Source organism: Gorilla gorilla, chromosome 6 (assembly GCF_029281585.2).
Source record: "Gorilla gorilla gorilla isolate KB3781 chromosome 6, NHGRI_mGorGor1-v2.1_pri, whole genome shotgun sequence".
NCBI classification, from domain to species: Eukaryota; Metazoa; Chordata; class Mammalia; order Primates; family Hominidae; genus Gorilla; species Gorilla gorilla.
Window position 1 is genome coordinate 36,114,891 of NC_073230.2, and position 21,292 is coordinate 36,136,182.

Genomic DNA, 21,292 nt, shown 5'->3' on the forward strand with positions numbered 1-21,292 from the left:
TACTTTCCTAGAAACCCATGATCCAGGACTTTTCTGCTCACTTGGCTTCTAACATCTCTCTGAGAGCTTTCAACTTCTTCATGAAAAACAAGTTGAACAGTGATCTTGTCCATAGAGATAGAATTAGCATTCTTGTCTTCTAGCTATGTGTCACATCAAATCCTTGGTTTGATTAGCTTGAAGAGCCGATTCAGCCCTTCAAGTAAAACTTGGTATTTTAGATTCTAAATCTTTTCCAGTTTCAATGCCTTGTAGGACTTTAAGAATAATGCTTGTCTAAGAAAAGATGAAAAATACATTTTTTTCCTTCTTTCTCTCCTTTCCTTCCTTTCTCTCTCCAAGTATGAAGGTTTGACTAAAATGAAATTTCCCATTTTATTCTTCTGACTTCTCTTGTGCCTACCGTTTTTCCATCATAGTTCCTGTGTTCCTAGGGAAAGGGTGACCATTGAATTGCAAGACATGATACCTGTGTACTTAACATTTTCTCAGATGTGATCATTGGTGATTTTCCTGAAGTATGCCACAGAAGACTATTTCAGCATGCCGTTTGTTTTTTTCCAAAGATTCACCAAGATTCATAAAAGATTAGGAACAGAACTCTTCTAGTCTGCATTAATGCATTTTGGTAACAAAATGGACAGCCCTTTCATGTGGAGAAGGGGAAATTAATACCCCAGAAGAGCAAAAAGGGAAGAAAAAGAGAGTTTTAGAGGTAGTGTATTCTCCCAGAAGTCACAGAACAGGTACAAATAATGAGGGTTGTAAAAGGAAGACAGACCTGGCTAAGTGTTGTATCAGGGAAGTCTGTGATCTCAGGCTATTAAATATTATCCGGCTCTTTCTGGTCATCATAATTCAAAACCACAGGACAGTGTGGCAGTTGTGAGCCAAGTGGTTATCATGCCTTTGCCCAAAAGGCTAAGAAAAAGACAAAAGCTGGGAAAGATCAGAGAACATATTGGGTTGCGATAAGGAGGTTATCTCATTTTTCTATGGAAGCATCACAAAATACCTAGCTTGACCTCTGCTGCTGGGTAATGAATTTCCATGAAGGACCATCGGGGAGGGCCAAGGAGGTGTATGGGGAGGATGGGGTGGGAGAGAGTGGAAACCAGTGATCAATGTTGCGTGCGTCTCCTACAGCCCAGCTAAAAGGGCCAGGCAGAGTTGCATTAAACCTGATTAGAAAACTCTGCTTAATACATTAAAGAAACAACTTGCAGAAACATCTACCTCCCTTCCTTCCTCCCCCAAACAGTAATGAGTCCAAATTGCTAATAAAACATAAAAACTCAAAGATGTTGTACATGGGCCATTTTTCTGAACTGGTTATTTTTTATGTCAGTTTTCCCACAGCTGTGAGCATGCTATAACTATCAACTTACCAAATGCCCTAGTTTAAATGAAACTTACAAGAATGTATTTAGGAACTTTATAAGGAAGTAGGGGGAAAAACAGACAAGCAAGATTATTCATTTTTTTCTTTTGGTAAGAAAGAGGAATTTGGCAGGATATAGGGGGAACGTGGCTTGAACTGATAATTCTCAGAAAATAGTGGTTGAGAGAATAGAAGATTTATCCATCTTCTTGCAAAGCCATTATTCAAAGATCACATTTAGCCTTCAGCTGCTTGGGAGGCTGTGGTGGGAGGATTGCTTGAGCCCAGAAGTTTGAGACCAGTCTGGGCACCATACTGTAGGCATGATCTAAATTCTGAGGTTAACTTACGCAAGTAGAATTAAGAGGCAAGTCTAAAGCACAAGGAAGAACAAAGAGTGTTGCCGACACCCTTAAAAATATCCCATGTAAAAGTCATTCCACCCATGATGGATTAAATGGCCTAAACTTTCTAAAGAAAAAACAGTAAGAAAAATCTATTTTTTTGCTGTCTTTTTTCGTTTCATCTCTCAAAAAATAGTAAACATTTTTATTTGGAAATCTGTGAATGTTGAGTTATAAGGAGCGATTGCCAAAAGTTTGGATAATAAATGAGAAATACATGTTGTGAAGATGAAACTTGCATGTCATACCCAAAATCAGAAATTGAGCTCTGTCCCTCTGTGTGCTCAGCAACACCATTCAAGCTACAAAACACCTTAGGGATATTTAATGTTCTGTGCCCACCCCTTATAAATGTATATGACTCAATATCCCCAATGAGTAATGTGGCCAGCAGCCATACCACCTTCAGCTAAGCTCTCATAAGCTGAACAGAGTTGGGCTAGATCCCTGTTCTTATGAGAGTCCTCCAAAGAAACCCTGGAGGTGTCAGTGATGATTCAGTGGGTAGTTCCCTGACTTGAGTCAGTCCCAAATCACTTTCCTTTCCTGATGTTAACGGATCCTTTACATATGCAGGTGCGGCTTTTTTGAGAATCAGTCCAAACCCTGTTTACTTTTAAAATATATATTTTTTTATTTAAAATAAATGCCATGGACCAGTTAGCCCAAAGAAAGGGAAGAGGAAAAGAAAGGGTACAACAGAACAGGAGAAAATGGATACATTGCAAGCTAAATCCCACTTCAACAAACTTCGTCAGACTTGGGCATGGTGGTTCACGCCTGTTATTCCAACTACTCAGGAGGCCCAGGCAGGGGGATCAGGATCACTTGAGCCTAGGAGTTCAAGACCAACCTGGGAAACATGAGACCCCATCTCTACAAAAAATAAAAAAATTAGCCAGGAGTGTGTCCCAGCTACTTGGAGGCTGAGGCGGGAGGATCAATTGAGCTCACTTGAGTTCAAAGCTGCAGTGAGCTATCATTATGCCACTGTACTCCAGCCTGGACAAAAGAGAGAGACACTTTCTTAGGAAAAAAAAAAACCTCAAAATGATTTCCCTAGTTATTTGATTATAGTGGAGCTTGCTTGTCACAAACTTTGCTTGGATCAAATAGGTCACCAGCGACAAGACTTGGGGATCTGCTTTTTTGTGAAGAGTGAAACCAGGACTGATGCTCTTGGAATCATGTAGAAAATTCTTTCTTACCCTGAACAAGCCACTGTAAACAAATCCGAAAGATACGCACCTTCAAACAGTTCTCAGATGCATGCTGTCCCTGGGTGGGGCTGTTGAATCCCACTGTGGGAGCTGGAATGTCAATCAGAATTATCAAGGATACTATTTACTGGCATGAGTGTGTTCTTGTAAGCACTTACCCTTCCTATCTAGTTGCTCAAAACTGCCAGCAAGTTTTGTTTGGGGCAATTAAAATGCTATGTGACCCCTTAGAAATTTCTGTCTTGCGGGTGTTCAAATTTTTAAAGATACAGAATATTTTGAGGTTTTGGAATAAAAAGCATTTGTTAATATATAAAAGAAACTGTGGGCATATTTCCTTTCTTCCATGAAATATGCTTAGCCTGCTTATATCCTTTTTAAACCAAGGATATGAATAAATCTGCCCAAATATTTTCTTTGGGATGGGAATCATTCTCTAAGTAGATGATGTTTTAAAAAAATAAAAGAGAGAAAAGAAAAAAAAGATGAAACCGTTAAAAAAGAAAACTTCTTGGTGTTATATAAGAACTCATTCTGTTTATTTGTAAACTCACAAAATGTTTCAAAGTTTGCAAATAAAAATTTTTCTATACAACCATTTTTGAAGCCACATCCAGCCTGTCTCCTTAAAATGACAAAGCCGAGGAAACGAAAACAAATACCTGTTTAATGGACTCGAAATTAGTCCACATTTATACTTTTCTTTGAGAAATATGTTAGACTGAAAAATATGGCAAGTGGTTAATATTTGGTTCTTATTAACAAAGTTTTCAAACTTTTGCTTTGCCTTTAAAAAGGAGAATATTTACATTATGTGAGACAATTTAAAGGTTTAAAAAATGCACGTCTGCCTTTCAGTCACATGAAGTTAATCATACTTCTTCTTGCATAATTTCCCCAGCCTTGAGTATTACAGAGTTGTATACAAAAATCACACATTTTCATAAACTAATCTATAGGTAGGTTGTACCACGTTTAAGTCTCTAATAAACTCTACTTGTTTCAGGACTCATTGTTATGAGGACACGGAAAGAAACCATGAAGTTTCCCTTCCCAGGTCTAATGCATGACCTCACTTTATGCTGTTCAGTTTTTATTAAATTCTTTGCTAGCTTAATGCTAAAAGATATATAAGAAACTAATAAAAAGAGTATAGCATCTTTTAATTGAAGGAAAAAATGAGTGCTTTGCATTCCAAAATGAAGGGTCATATATTCTTTTCCATTGTCTGGGTTTTGTAAACATCTCTGGATATGTCAAAGTTTATTTCTCATTATTTTAGTAATTACTTTTATTATATGTTTGTAACTATACAGAATTCTATTGTAATTATGCAATTGTGAGTGTAGTTTTATACGACGACAAAAGAATTGCTGTAGCCAATGAAATATATGTTTTCCTGTAAAGTTTATGTTACAACAAAAAATACTGATTTAATCTTTAGTATGGTAAGGAAGGGAGAAGGAAGTATGCACAAAAACCAAAACAAAATGAGTTCACAAAGGGTTAGGTTTTCTTCTAAACAGATTTGGATGAAAATAGGTTTTATTACATTGAAAGCAATGGGGTGTATTTTAGGTAGGAACTATCTGGTTCTTTTATATTATTTCTATAATTTCAGTCTGTATTAGAATCAGATCATATTGTTAGGCCTCAAGCGTGCTATGGCATTCAGTTTTACCGGTGAGTGAGAGTGTGAAGTTTCATGTCAAATTCACCACAATGCTCTGTCCACGGCCCGCTGCTGCCCTCCTCTTTCAGAGGCTGGGGCCCTCTTGCTGACCCTCAGTTCTAGACCTTGTCCTTTCACTCTGCCCTGCTCTGAGGCCCCGTGTAGTGGTATCCTTCCCAGTATGCAACATGAGAAAGGCACCAATACTGTGCACCAGAAATTCTTAGGCAAGAAAGAACACATCTGGCTTGAGGTACCAGGAGCCCTTTCTTGCAATGAAAACATTTGATATGGGTCTCATAGAAACTGCAGAACTATGAGCTGTGAGGGATGTTTCAAGTTGAAGGATCAGCATAAGCAAAGTTGTAGATGTAGGGAAGATCAAGATATATTGAGAAAAAGCAAACATGTCCAGTTTGGTTCTAGCCAAAACTTATAAGGTACATGTTGGTAAATAGTGGCAGATGATGCTAAAATATAGGATGTGACCAAATAACTAGGCAACGTTTACTTTGATTTGTTAGCAATTGAGAGCTTGTGTTTTGAGCAAGGGAATAAAATGATTAAAACCCCATTATGTTTGTGTCCTGGATTGGTTCCTGGAAATGAAATTAGTGAAATAAACTAATCCAAATAAAGCCTGAAGCTAAGTTAATAGTACTATACCAGCGTCAATTTCTCAGTTCTGGTAAATGTACCGGGGTTGTGTAAGATGTTACCATGAGGGGAAGCTGGTGGAGGGCATACAGGAAGGCTCTGCTCTAGCCTTACAACACTTCTGAAAATCGGAAGTTATTTCAAAATAAAAAGAAACAACAACAACAAAACACCACTATGGGACTCTATCTTCAACACAGGACCATCACATCAAGGGCATCAGGGGACGGCTTGGCTGATTTTTATAACAGTGGCTACAAGCCAAGCTCATAGAAGTAAAGCATTTACTGTTTTACCGTAAGCTCTGGAAGTCTGTTTCCTGTGTCAAGAATCTTTGTTGCTGTAATTTCACCTGCTCCTAGGATCTGCGTCGTCCTGTGCCCTGCCATAAGGATGTAACTCTCAGCTCAAAGCCAAGGGCTGCTCAAGGGACAGACACACCAGGCACAACATGGGGAGCCCCCGCTACCTTGGGCTTCTCTTCTTGCTTTCTGTACCAGTTCTCCTGCTGTCACTATCCCCTTTGACCGTGTTCTCATGTTCTCTGCCACATGCAAGAGAAAGTAAAACGTTTTTGAGACCAGTTGGTACATGGTCTGAAAAGTGCTTGCAATAATTCTCCCCGTCTACAGGGGACACTTTCCAAGACCCCCAGTGGATGCCTGAATCTGTGATCATACCCAACCCTCTATATACTGCTTTTTCCTATCCATGCATACCTATGATAAAGTTTAATTTGTAAATTAGGCACAATAAGAGACGAACAACAATACCTAATAATAAAGTAGAACAATTATAGCAATATACTGTGATAAAAGTTATGTGAAGGTGGTTTCTCTTTCTCTCTCAAAATATATCATTGTACCGTACTCACCTGTTTTCTGACTGCAGTTGACTGCAGGTAACCGAAACGGCAGAAAACCAAGCTGTGAATAAGGCAGGGCTCCTATATTTGAGCTCGTTGCCTTTTAGTAGGTGATTTTAAATGTATCTCTCCATTAAGACCATTTACCTGAATTTGCGCTACCGTGTTTCCATCATTAGGAATGTTTTCTGTAGTCATTAATGCAGACTAAGAGAAGCTGACACTTTACCCCAAAATAATATAAACATATTTCATCTATGACTACTTTGATACAGAGTACGGCATAAGGGGATATGTAGCTTATATGAGGAAATTGTCTTAAGTTTGTCTTTAATTCTACATATCTCCCATGTGCCATCTAAAAAGCCTGAAACTATAAATCGATACAAGTCAAAACAAAGAAGTTCACTAATATAAAAATATATAGGCGCGTGCATATTGGTACAGTGTGTATTCTTTCCACAACTCTATAGTAGCCTGCTTTGTTGAGGAAGTTACCATTACATTTCTTTAAAACAATTTGTAAAAATCCATTTCCCTTTCTTTTTAAATAGAGACAGGGTCTCACTGTGTTGCCTAGGCTGGTCTCGAACTCCTGGCCTCAGGCGACTGCACTTGGCCACACACTTTTTGATAATGGACTGTTGCAGAAAATGTAACTGTGGCGGAGAGTGGTGACTTCATGCCTGTGCTTTGGGAGGCTGAGGCAGGAGGATCGCTTGAGGCAAGGAGTTCGAGACTAGCCTGGGAAACATAGCAAGACCCTGTCCCTGCAAAAATTTTTAAAAATGAGCAGGGCAGGCCTGTAGTCCCACCTACGTGGGAGGCTGAGGTGGGGAGGACTGCTTCAGCCTGGGAGGTCAAGGCCGCAGTGAGCCGTGATCTCACCACTGCACTCCACCCTGGGTGACAGAGTGAGACCCTGTCTCAAAAAGAAAAAAAAAAAGTGTATACTAAATTGGTTGAGTTTTTTTAGTGACATTTATTGTCAAATGAGTTCAGACATTTCCTATTTAAAAATACGTTTCCTGCTTTCTATGATCTCTTCCCAGAAAACTGAGGTTCTCTTATCACATGCTTTAGCATAAACGTAATTTTGGGTAACTTGGGTGACTCTTAGATGTTGCTAGTTCAACTAGAACAGAGCAATCCTAATTTTTCAGACTGGGGAGAAGCAAGAGACTTTGGCCTTTTTCCCTGTCTCAGGTACCTCATCTAAAATTCTGGTGGGACTTGGGTTGCTTAGTCGCCAGTCAACATGTGAAGGTTACAACCAGATGGAGAAACCAAGAAAGATGAATTGAGCCTTTCAGTTCTTATTTGTTTTGTTTAGTGGCCTCAAAGAAAAAGCAACAAGGTGTGGTGGATTAGAGTATGAACACATCAATCAACTGCCTGAGTGTGTGACTGGACTCTGCCACGTGCCAGCTGTGTGACCTTGGGCAAGTTACTTAACCTCTCTGAATTTTTGTTTCCTCAACTGTAAAAGAAAGATAAAAATAGCCAGATTTACTTTTAGAATGTGAGGAGACCTTACAGATTAGCTCTTAGCACATTGCTTGGCATTTAGCAAGGACTTTCTGGTTAGCTCTTATTTTCATTATAATAATTATTATTACACTTTCTTAATCTTTTTTACCTTCAAAGTTTCAACCATGTACTTAATGCCTGTGAGCTTTACACCTAAAAAAGATTAAAATGGTAAATTTTGTTGTTACGTATATTTTACTACAATGAATTAAAAAACAAGTTGCAATCATCCCAACCAATTAAATACAAAAATCACTTTCTAAAATAAAACAACACACATTCAGGACACCAGACAAGGAGATCAGTTGTATTATGGAAAAAAAAAAACACACACACACACAAACACTGGACTAGGTTTTAAAAGACCTGGGATCTAGTTAATAACTCTGTGTTCTTGACCAAGTCATTACACCTTTCTAATCTCAGCTTTCTCCTTGGGAAAAGTTTTAAGAAGATTAAAGGAGATAACAGATTGCTTTGTAACACATGTAAATTGGTATTATTGTGGCTAGAGTCCCTATTGCTTTTTATCTGCTTCTAAGAACAGATCCAGGATGTTGTAGAGAACTGCAGAAAAAAAAAATGCTCTTTTCATAATGCATTTATTTGGTTACAAAAACATCATGGCATTTAATAATGTACTATAAAATAGGCTCTGATAAACTCTGATTGACAGAGACTGGCTGTCTTGACCTGGTTAACGGGAAATGCCCTGGGCCTCAGACCCAAGGCTGACATATTGTTCAGCTTCACAGCTTCCACTCCCCAGCCCAAAGCCAACAACGAATTCAGGGAAATTACTGAATGAGACCTCCCCTACAATCCAGAGATACCAGCCCTCCCAGTGCTGTCATAGAAACTGCTCTGAAATACTCAGAAGAGGGTCTGGAGTGGTTGAGCAAGCAAGCAGCTTAACTTCTCTCTACTTCAGTTTTTTCACCTGCAGAATGAGGAAATTTGGACTTTAAAATTTTCATGTTCCAACACTGTGTGAGATTGTATTAACAAAGTACTTTGAAAATTTTAGGATATTTTCCTGTTCTTTTTCCGTAAATTTGAAGTAGCCATTATGGCATTTGTCCTCTTAGATTACCTTGAGTCCCCTGGACCCCAGAAACCACCCGCCCCATACCTTACATCTACTGCCCTTTTCTAAGTCAGTGTAGGCCATCTTCTGGGGAGGGAAAGATTGATTTAGACCCAGTGCCACTACTGTTGAGCAAAATTTGGATTTACCCAGAGTAATACAAGGATTTTCAGAAACATCCACAACTTAGCGTTTAAATCTTAAAACGTATTAATTGGTGTTTGCGGTCTGGGATATTGAATTTCTCAAATCTTCCATTTGTTTGTATACTCAGGGCCTTTTGGGTCTAATACAATGGCTGTCATCACACATTCTAAAAGGACCTCCCCATTTTAAAACCTGTCCCAGGATACCTGTTTTCACAGATGGAGAAAAATCCAGAAAGCATCTGCTCCTATTGTCCCCTGGAAAGCAGCTCTTAGAACCCGCTGGGCAGCCCACATTCCCAAACTGCCCTGAGACCCTCTCAAAGTGAGAAATGGCATAGAAGTCTTAAAATCACATACATTAATAAGGTGTATTGCTTTAAAACATGCTTTATGATTTTCTTTTTAATCTTGCTCTCTAAACTTAGAAACTAAAGAAGGTCTACATCTCATGCCCATGGGCAATTTTAATTTTATCATTTTTGCCAAGTTTCAAAAGTGGTAATGAAGAAAGCAGAGCTCGTGTTGACATGAAATTTATCTCTCTTTTTTTTTCTTTTTCTTTTCTTTTTTCTTTTTTTTTTTTTTTTTTTTTTGAGACATTCGAGTCTCGCTCTGCTGCCCAGGTGGGAGTGCAGTGGCGTGATCTCAGCTCACTGCAACCTCCACCTACTTAGGCTCAAGTGATCCTCCCTACTCAGCCTCCCAAGTAGCTGAGACTACAGGCGTACACCACCACACTCAACTAATTTTTGTATTTTTTGTAGAGACAGGGTCTCATCATGTTGGCCAGGCTGGTCTCAAACTCCTGGACTCAAGTAATCTGCCCACCTCAGCCTCCCAAAGTGCCGGGATTACAGGTGTGGCTGCCATGTCCAACCAATTTATCTCTTGCATATGAAAACTACATATATTTGTTTAGGTATTAGAGCAGTGTTTTAACTCCCCCAAGAGCATCGATGGTAAAAGGACAGGGTGCATAGGCAGCAGGATATTTAAAAGCTTTTGGACTCACACAGATTTTTTTTTTAAGTTCCTCATCTTTTCTTGCCTGCAAATAAGATCTTCAAATTTTCTGCATTACAAGAGTCCCTTTCGTGATGTTTTCAACCATAGGGGAAAGGGATGGAGCATTTGCAGGAAGGTGTTAGGTAGAAGGAGGACTATTCTCCCACTCAGCTGAGAGTGAGTTGACTTTTAATCTCTTTCCTGAGCAGAACCCAGCTGCAGGAGCTACTGAATAGTTGATGTCTAACAAATGTGTACTTTGGAGTCATCTGAAGTGACTGTTGTACTGACATTGGCTTCCAGGACTCTCTCCTGTCCACTTCCTGGTTTTCCTCCCAGGTCACTGGTTAATCCTTCTCTGCCCACCTCTTACTGTGAGAGTATCCTACATGACTAATTTCTGAGATTTACACTGCCTATGGCCTTAAAGAAAGTCAATCAGAATTGATTCCCATCAGATGTCTTCAGCGCAGACCAACCTGCTGAGCTCAGATGTTCCTGTCCCTCTGTTCTCCTAATTCCTCTGCCTGTATGTCCAAAACAAAACTCTGGACGTTTTCAAACCACATGTGATCACAGTCGTCTTCACCACAGTTGGCACAAGCCTGTATCACTACTCATCCAGACTATTGCAAAATATCTTACCTGTTGTCCAATCTCGAATTCTTTCCCTCTGACATCTGTTCTCCACACAGCAATTAATGCAATTTTCTTAAAATAAAAATCAGATTATGCTAGTCCCTTCTTTAGACTTTCCAATGGCTTTTTCTCACCAATTAAAATAGAAACTCTGTAGTGACTTGCAATACTCCACCTACCTCTCCCAGGTTACCTCTTTTCCCTCTCTTTCTCCTTCCCTCCAAGGTCTTCTCTCTTTTCCTGCATGAAACACACCAATTTCCTTCCTGCCTTAGGGCATTTATCTAGGTGGTTCTCTCTGTATACGTCTTCCCTGTAGCCATATGTGGCTCCTTCTCACTAATCAATCCTCAGGTAAAATGTCATCTCTTTGGAGGGGAGTTGCCTAAATATTTGATCTAAGAGTCTTCACCACATCCAATGCTCCCTCTCATCACCATGTTTTATTTTCTTTGTAGCCATTATCACGATCTAAAATAAGAGTATTTGCTTGTTTATGTGTTGATTATCTCTTTTGACCCATTAGAATGCTGGTTCCCTGAGGTCTGGCATCTCGTTTGTTTTGTTTCCTTCTGTGTCTCTGAAATAGAGCCAAGGACTCAACAGCATCCTTGTACAAAACACAGCCCCCAGCATCTTTTGTCCTGGTGTCTCAAAGCCCACCTTTAGAACTTATGACTTTGGTTTTCCCTGCGTTATCAGTATATGAAATAAGGAAAATTTGTCTTCCTCAGCTAAAGTCTTTTGTGAGATGACTTGAAACCAGTCAGGAATAAGAGGGTATCAGGAAATGTAGAGAGAGGTAGTGAAAGGGGAGACGAGAGAGAAACAAAAGGATCTCAATTGTGCTGAGGTTTGGCCAGGCCAGGAGGGATCAAGTAACACCAAATAGCCTTTGTTAAAATAACAGAAACTTTGACAAATTAAGACGGAACTGCCTCAGACTGAGTTATGGGGCCTTCTAGACTCAAAACCACCTACCCTTGCAAAATGGTGCAGTGTGGATCCTGTTTCAGCTTGGGATAAGGTGCTCATATGCTGATGCTTATGATGGCAATGCAGAGTTGAGATGAGGAAGACTCTGGGTTCGCCTATAAGAAGTCAACACCAAGGACATTTTTACCAAATGGAAAGGGCGATTTACAGGCATTTATAGCTTATTTATTTCTGAAAGTCTCTAGAATTTTAAAGAGGATTACTGCCCAAAAGCTAATTCCTTCAGATATTTGTGTCATTCCTAACAATCACTATCTCTTCATTCTCCATGTCTTGGAGAGTCTCTTCTGTCAACACAAAGCTCCTCTGAGTAAGGGGGTATAAAAATCTCCAGCAAGGGTCAGGATGAAATAGGCTTGGTGGCCCTAGGCTAGAAGATAGTACATGACCAAAGAACTAGGTAGGAGGCCTCTTTGCTTTCATCATAACTATCATTATTTTTCAGGTTCACTGCCTCTTCCTCCAAATCTACACACAGATTATTGCATATTATTGTTACTATTTTCCCAGACATTCAGCACCTATCAAGGTTTTTCATTTTGTCTATTCCCTGGGCTTGTGTATGTGGTGTCTGTCTCCGTGGCTGCTTCTGTGGCGCTATGACAGTATTAATATGACAAAGAGTTGGTCAAATAGAAATTATGTAAGGAGTCTCATTGTAATTCAGACACTTAATTTCCACTTAGCAGGAGATGCAGCCCTTGATGACTCACAGGTCACGATCCTCATTCTCCTTCCTGGGTCACTCGTGTTTTTGGGTCTGTGGATAGACTGGCACTTTCTCCTCTCAAGTGCTGTAGCTCTTTACAAGCCTACAAATTCAAGACTTTTGAAAAACATTGATAACATCCTTTTGGGAGAGTGATGGGTGAAGATCCCCAGAGAAGGAAACTCTGTGCAATCATTAGTATCCAGAGGCCACTGTTGATGTGTAACTAAAGTTCAAGAAAATAATCAAGGTATGCCAGAGTCGTGGTAGATGGGTACCCTGCAATAGACTTCTCAGTTACCACTGGTATCCCTTCCCCCATCCCAGCGTACCCTCCTCATGATTGTCACTTTAGGAGACTAGGAATATTGCAAAATAAACATCTGGAAATGTTGATAGTAAACATAGAAGAGAAATGTCTTGCAAAACTAGCCACAGGTCAGGAAACCCTAATCTTATCATGGGTCCTGGAGACCATAATGCCATAGACTGTTCAGATGGGTGTTATGTTACTGTGAACACAGATGTTTTCTTTCCATCCATTGTGGGCATCCTGTTTTGGAAAAGTCACTATAGCCAATGTCTAAAGGCTTGATCACTATAGGACAGATTACTAAATACTTTTTATCTTAAAATAGAAGAGGGGAAAGGAAATCATAGCTCCTTTAGAGCATGGACAGCAGAGACATATAAATGTATTTATATACTTTCTCCATTTACTTTATCAACTTGATTAATTAATTTATAAAATTTCCATGACCATAGGATGACCACGTAGAAGTGTGGACTATGGATCACTAGCATCAAAATCTCTGGGGAGTTTTGCTTAAAAATACATATTCTGTCATAGCACCACAGAAATAAGTCCCCACCTTGACCTATATAATCTCCAAGGTAATACCTGGAGACCTACGTTTTAATCTGTTCCCCAGACATTCTCAGGCACACCACATCTGAGAACCACTGACTGATGTTTGCTGGTTTGAGTGCCAGGCCAAGGGTCAGCCTTCAAGGGATTGAGATTCATGTCTTTGTGCCTGCTTTTCTTTACCTGTAAAAGAGCATAGCTTGAAGTTTAATACAAAGTGATCATACTTTTTCTCTTGGGGGTTTTTAACCTGGGGTCCATGGTTAAAAGGAGGAGTCAGAGTGTTCATTAGATTTTTCAAGGAGGATTATTGCCCAAGAAAAGTATATTCTAACACCAGCTTAAATGCGTGCTTTCCAGTTTGGGTGGGTGCTAAAAGAAAGGAATTGGCCGAGTGTGGTGGCACATACCTGTACTGTAGTTCCAGCTACGTGGGAGGCTGAGGTGGGAATATAACTTGAGCTCAGGAGTTTGAGGCTGCAGAGAGCTATGATTGTGCCTGTGAACAGCCACTTCACTCCAGCCTGGGCAATGCAGTGAGACCCCATCTCTAAAAATGAAAGAAAGAGAGAAAGAGAGAGAGAAAGAAAGGGCACTGGGATTGGCCCAGACAGTGCATGAATCTTACTTTCCTTCCCATTTCTATTAATAAAGGAAGAATTTTCAACTTTGTAAGAAATAAGAAATTTAGAATCTTTTTACTCCTAAATCTATAGAACCCCTTGGACATCATAATATCTACTTTTCCTCTTGTAAGAATGGAAAAGAGGCTGGGTGCAGTGGCTCACGCCTGTAATCCCAGAACTTTGGGAGGCCAAGGCGGGTAGATTACTTGAGGTCAGGAGTTCAAGACCAGCCTGGCCCACATGGTGAAACCCCGTCCCTACTAAGAATGCAAAAATTAGCTGGGTGTGGTGGTGTGCGCCTGTAGTCCCAGGCACTTGGGAGGCTGAGGTGGGAGAATTGCTTGAACCCCGGAGGCGGAGGTTGCAGTGAGCCAAGATGGCACCACTACACTCCAGCCTGGGCGACATAGTGAGACTCTGCTCAAAAAAAATAAAAATAAAAATAAAAGGAAAATACAAGCCTGCATTATTTATAAATCATATAGTACTCCATGTCTAGAAAAATCAAAACTTATACCAAAGCATTTAAAAGAGTCACTATGATCATTTTATTAAAGTTTAGAGATGAATTTTACCATAAAGCAGGATTAACTGCACCTTTCTCTCCAGGATTCTGGTGTAAATAGAGAAACCACAGTCATGTATGGGCCTGAGAGGGACAGTAAAATGTGGAAGTGGGTTTGGAAACCAAAATATTATGTCAGCAGTTTTCTCTTTCATTTATTCACCGTTATCAAAACCAACTTTTTAACTCAGGGGCCTAGTTAATAAAAACATAGATAATTTCATTTGGAAGACCCAAGAGCTTCATGTTTGGGGTTTAAAAAAAATTCTTCTCATCCCCTCCGGGCAAAAGTGTTGGAGGGCGAATTCTCCTTGCAGAAACCCTCTTAATAAATCAGTGCTGGTGAACTTCTCTGCTCAGTGTAAGAGAAGGTCAGTTATTAAATAGACACAGAGCTCTACAGCTGGAATCCTTGTGGAAAGAAATGAAACCACAAATACAATTCCTTAGTTTAAGCCTGCCTTTTTATTTCTAATACCTTCAAAACCTCTTCAAACTCATTTTTACTTTTGTAGTTCTTTTTTTTTTTCTTTTCATTTAAACATGTTTTAACAATGAAAACAGCCAGCAGAGTATATTTTCAGGGTTATCCTACAGATACGTAAGTAATCCTTTTCTGAGGGCCTTTATGTGGAATTGCAAAGTGCTGAGGGGAGACAGAGGGAGAATATTCAGAAAGCAGATACTGCAGTGTTTTGAACTTATCATGTGCAAACGGACAACATTTTCCCACTGATTATGAAAGTCCCCATGAACCGCTTTTCCAGATAAAAATTCTCAGCCAATGATGGTCAGCTTCTGGCAGCCCCAAGTTTTCCTCTCTGTGAAATGGGGAGACCCACCAGGGCAGCCTCGGAAACCAGTGGCTTATGGGTTCCAGGAAAGAGGCAGGCATTTGCTTTGCAAGTTTGGCTCAGAGTGTGGGCCCTGATGAGATTTCAGGGTGTAAAAGGGAGGGGACGAAGACCAGGTGAGCAGTGTAAGGCCTTCTTAGGACCCGAGGGAAGTGGCCTTCTACATTTCTTACTTTTTGATGTTATGCCACAAAAATGCTCTGTTCTTCTCTGCCTCTACTCCAACCCTCATCCCTTGGAAAATCTCCCTGGTCAGAATCATGATGTTCCTAAGATGGTTGTCTTCCCACATGGCCTCTCCTGATTCCAGGGCCGGTAACAGTGCTTGCTTCTGGACACATGGATTAACCCAGGTCATGAGGAACACCTGGATTATAAAAGGTGTTAGTGTATCGGTACAAAACAGCGAATGGTCGCATTCCCAACTTTGGTATCAGACAACTTTTAGTTCAACTCTCAGCTCACAGTGGCTAATTGAGAAGAAGGAAAGACTGATGAAAGCTGACAGTCTAAGGAAGAGTCTAGTCTGTTGCAGGCATCATCCTCCATCTCCCCAAAGAGCCAGGCAGGCCCAGAGCTTCACCTGATATTATTCTACTAACCCTACCCATGCTCATGAGTACACAGAGTAGAAAATTATCTCTAAACGAGGCTGGGACTAAGGGACACAAATGAGCCCACTATGGCTCAACATTTAAGGGGGCAATTATTCTCAGGGTTGGACAATTGCAGACCTGCCCCTGAGAGTGAGTACCTCCTTAAATTTTGCACCCTAGGCACCTCACTTGCTTCAACCTGGACTGGTCCAGTCACCACCCTTGGTCAAAGGGGAAAGTAGGAATTTGGTTGATAATCTCCTTTAACCAAGGTTCCCCACAGAGCCTCCAGGAAAGGCCTCTTTCTTGCACATCATCAGTTGGGTTGTCCACCTCTCCCAAGCAAAACTGCTCTGAGCCAGTCTTGATCAGCTACTATGCCTTGTCTTGGCTCCACTCAACATGAATTCAGTGTAGTTAGTCTGACAACATCATTAGGCTCCAATCCTGTATAAACTTTTACCCACAAAAGTTTGGACCTCCTTGGCCGAGCACTATGGCTCACACCTGTAATCCCAGCACTTTGGAAGGCCAAGCTGGGAAGATCACTTGGGTCCAAGAGTTCAAGACCAGCCTAGGCAACATAGGGAGACTTTGTCTCTACAAAATGTAAACAAAATTAGCCAAGCATGCTGGTGCACACCTGTAGTTCCAGCTACTCAGAAGGCCGAGGTGGGGGAATCATTTGAGCCCAGGAGGTCAAGGCTACAGTGAACTGAAATCATGCCACTGCACTCCAGCCTACGCAACAGAACAAGACACTGTATCACCCTATCTCAAAAAAAAAAAAAAAATTGGACCTCCTGTGCCCCACTATTATTTGAGTTCTTCCTGTAGTGCCCACTCTAGTCGTAGAGATTGGTTAGAACTGACATCACCTTTCTTTGGACATGATAAAGTCCTGGTGGCAGTGTCTCCTTTTTTAGGGCACCTCAACAACCGTGCAAGAAGTCCCAACAGGAGAATATTTAGCTGCTCTCACCTCAAGTTCCAATTTCTCTGGGTGCCTCATGTAGGAAGCTGGTGACAATAGTCTAGGATCAGCTGCTCTGACATCCACCACAGAGTGCTCATTCTGCCATCCCTGCTGTGGGGGTCCAAAAAAAGGGAGCAAGAGGAATCTGAGGCCCTCCAGGGAGAAAAGGTATAGTGTAGGGATGGAGAAGGCTGACTAATAGATTTCCTAGGATTTTCTTATTACAGGTTTTCTAGATGCTTCAGATCTTTAGGAAGCTGCATAAAAAGTGTGAACAATAATACAAACAGGAAAAAGAACTTTCAGGAGGCAACATATTCAGGGAAGACTGAGCAGCCTGTGTTGCCGCTAGTTCAGGCTCAGTTACATTTCTTTTTCTTTAATTAATTTATTACTATTATTATCATTATCATTATTAGAGACAGAATCTTGCTCTGTCTCCCAGCCTGGAGTGCAGTGGTGCGATCATGCCTCACTGTAGTCTTGAACTCCTGGGCTCAAGTGATCCTCCACCTCAGCCCCAGTAGCAGGACTATAGATGTATGCCAGCACGCCCAGTCCCAGTCACATTTCTTAGGGACCTACTATGTATGGGCCAGGTGCTAGGTGCTAGGGAAATGAAGATGTATAGCACAGTCTCTGCCCTGGAGAAGCAAATGGCTGCTGAAGAAGACAAGCATGAAGAGATCCTCTCCATAGCTGGCTTATTGCTGGGATACAATCTGCTTCAGGATGCCAAAGGAGCACAGAGTAATGGCCACCCCTATCCCAGCCTGGTAGCCCAGCAAGGAGACCATGGAAAAGATAATGCCTGAGCTGAGGATTGTATTCATTCATTCACTCATTCATTTATTCAACAAATATTCCAGGAGTGTCAACTGTCTTTCAGACATTGGTTTAGGTTTAAGCGGTACAATGACTTGCACATTTTAAGAAGTTAGAGAAAAAACACTATAGGAAGCAGAATTGATGCTAATATTTTAGGGCTAATCAAATGGCTCTTGTGACCTCTTAATATCCACCCCCAAAGGTTTCCTGATGCCTCCACCATTATAAATTCATTCCTTTGTTTGAGACACATTCAGCATTGCCACATCCGTGAATTACAAATAGGTTTTGACACAGGAAAGGCCAGTGAATTGCCTAAGGGTACTTAGTGCCAGGGTTGGGGTATAGGAGGTGCAGTAGTTACACGACAGGAGTCACCAAGGGCAGATCACTCCCTTGTCTTCTCTCTGGGAGCACCTGGAGCTGACTTCAGCAGGGCTGACAATTTAAGCCAGTGAATCCTGCCTGCACATGGTTCAGGATGCATGCTGCACCAGGTCACCTAGGCGGCCCCTCATCCTCTGTCCACTGTGAAAACACGGGACACCCAGGTCGAAGGGAATGCTGAATGACACCATGTGGGTGTGCAGTGGTCTGTGACCAGAGGGTTCACTGGAAGCAATTTGCAAAGGAGGCCTTAGAAAACCACCTGGAAGGTTATTGTAAATTAAAAAAGGAAGAGATGCCACTTTTTTCTGAATAATTTTTAATACTAGGTTTATGGCTGGGTACATGTGATAGTCATTACAGCTTATTTAACTCTGAAATTATCTGGCCCCTCAAACTCCACCGGGACTGTAGAAATCTTGGGTTAAATTTTAAAAACAACATTTGAAAGAAGATGATATGCTCTTCCTTGAGGAGAATAAATTCAAACCTAAAAGAGGCGGGGGGGAAAAACCCCAGCTCTCTCTAGGAGGGATCTCCATTGTTTCTCATATTTGCTATGTTTCCCATAACGTGTTTGAGCTCAGAAATTCACCCAGGCACACAAAAGGTCTACTCTAGTTGGCTGTTGAGCCCCTCCATCCCTGCAATCCAAGTTGTGCCTTTTCTATTGGGTTATTTGGAAAGAGTCCAAAAGCATTCTGAACTCTGAGCTCAAATCTCAAAGGTTTCCACTTCTTCGGAGCCGAACATTTCATCAGGAGCTGGGAGTGTGTGAGTGAGTTACACCGAACAGCTGCGCGGTACCCACCACCCTCTCCCCAAGGATGACATGCTCTGCAAAGGAGGGTGTTGTAAGCATTCCTGAGCAAGCCAGCTAATCTGGAGACCTAGCCTGCTGGCCGGGGGCTACTTCTAAGAAGCCTCCCTCTGGAATTACAGCATCTTATGACTTCTATCTATGAAGCCCCCCTTCTTCAGAGGAGCAGCTAGGACATGGGGTAGGGGAGAAGGCCAAATGGGTGAAAAAGGAATCTCTTGAGTCAGAGGGGAATTTCTTTTTGGGAACAGGATCTTGTCTCTCTTTAGCTGCTCACAGAAAGGAAAATGGGAAAGTAGGGCTTCTTTACAAGTGGGGAGGAACCCAGCAGCCAGTGGAATGCCTGATTTGGAAGGGGCAGGAGGGAATACTTATGTCCCAAACAACAAGTGCAAATGTAAATATGCAGACCCTTTGAACTCTGAAACTGATTTCAATTCAGGCCAGCACTCCAAAGTTGTTTTATTGGGATGTCGAAGTGTTCTGGCACGTTGGTGGCTTAACGGCATCATCATCAGACCCAGACATTTCTGGGTCCTTGGCATTTGTCTGGGTTTTAGAAACACTGTACCCATTGGCGATGTCACTCCCTGATCAGAGGCACACTGGCCACCTTCAAACCTCTTGTTCTCTTACTCCTCCTGGCAGAAGCAATGATGCTGGTGGGTCTCATCTGAGATCCGTGCCCGGCATTGGCTGAAGCTATCATCTCCTTTGTTACTTCCCAAGCAAGGCACAGGAAAGCCATCTTTACATCACCTCTATTTAAAGCACAGGGTTCCTTTTGCCTATGTCACTGAAAAACAGCAGAAGCCTGGTATCTAGTGGACTCACCCAGGACCTCTAATGTGGTATAAGGAAAATCCTACAGAGAACATTTTCCCATTGAGCTTACAAAAAGATGTAAATTTGGAAAACTCTACCACATATCCATTTTGCACCAAAAATAGTAACATAAATAAAGCATTTAAATAAGAAAACTAAAGTGGGGAGGGGAGATTTGGGGGGTAGGGAAGGGAAAGTGAAAGTCCATAGCTTGATATTAACCAAGATGGTCAATGGCTCATTTAAAAAGGAAAAAGTAGCTTATACAAAATCTTGCCAACCTGCCTTGAAGTGTAAAGGCTTGTAGAAATTATTGAAAATTTTGTTTTATTTATTCCCCTTAGCAGAAGAAAAATCAATGTCTGCTTGGCAAGTCAGAAGTAAATGAGTTATACAGGCCACTGACATGGTGGACCAAACTTTATAACAACCACATTTGCCGCTGTCAGGCCACAGGCTTCAGTGGCGCCAGCTGTAATTATGGCTGATCACCTCTAATTCAGAGCTGCCTGCCTTGATAAAGGTGTCACTCGGAGCTACTGTGGCATCAGCATCAATTGAGGATGTCAAGCCAAAGGGCAGCTTGCTGGAGAAAGCACTTCCCCACCCCAACCCCCAGGGTCCTGGAGACCCTTGGGCAAATATTGCTTTTTAACTCTTCACCCTGAGTACAGCAACACTCCCTGAAGCTGTGATTTAAATTCCAGGGGATTCAGATGAATATCCCTGACCTCCATCAGTGGACGTCTTTAATAAGCTGAGAGATTTCTCCAAAAACACAGTTTAGAAGTCAAGATCCTCTCTGCTTTGCAACGTGCAGAGACAATGTTTGTCTTATCTACCTGATTCATTGGCCACAAAAGGCATTAGGGGCAATAGACTGTAGCACAAGCCATGGTCATTTTTGGAAAAGGAAAAAAAAAATTGCAGCTTCATGCCTTTCTTCTGCTTTTGTGGTATTTAAAAAAAATTCTAGCGAACTTCCCATTTTCATGTTACTTTTTTCTTTTTGAAGGAAACATGAAGGGTGGGGAGAAATAGCAAAACGGAGAGAGGATGGGGTTAAAAAGCCCTGCTAATAGAGTAGTGTCTGGACTGTTGTCATTGTCGTGGTGGAGCCCTGAGTGGGGAGGTGTGAAGTGAGGGGTAGAATTCAGCCATTAAAAAGGCTTCACTGTCATTTGTGAAGGATCATGTTTGACTGCCCCCACCTCCCCAGGCTGTTTTTCCTCGCTCTGTAATTAAAAAAGAGACACACATACTGTCTGTTCTCCTCTTTAAAGTCACAGACGGCCCCACCCACACCAGCACCCCCTCCAGCGAGTTGAGTTGTGGGGGCACAGCCTGTCTTTCATTTTAAGGGAGAACTTGTCTTCCTTCCCTCTCCTTTGGAAGGTTCACCTGAGGGTGGAGTGCTAATCTCAGAAAGGCAAGTTTTGTGTTTTGTGGCTGGGGTCTTTTTCCTTTAGCACATGACAGGGTGACCCATAGGGGCCAAGGGAGAAGTGACTGTGATTTCACAGCCCTTGGTGGCTCCAGACAGGGGCACATGTTTGGACCAGAAGTAGTTTTGCCCTCGCTGACAGGCAGGTCAGATGCAAGAAGTCTCCGGAGGGCTGGTGGTTGGCATTCA

At 41.5% G+C, this 21,292-nt stretch overlaps 1 protein-coding gene across 6 annotated transcripts in view; it reads left to right on the forward strand.

The window, feature by feature from the left end:
• Window positions 1-21,292, forward strand: part of CREB5 (cAMP responsive element binding protein 5) — a 415,936-nt gene that overhangs the window by 254,768 nt on the left and 139,876 nt on the right. The window lies entirely within an intron of this gene.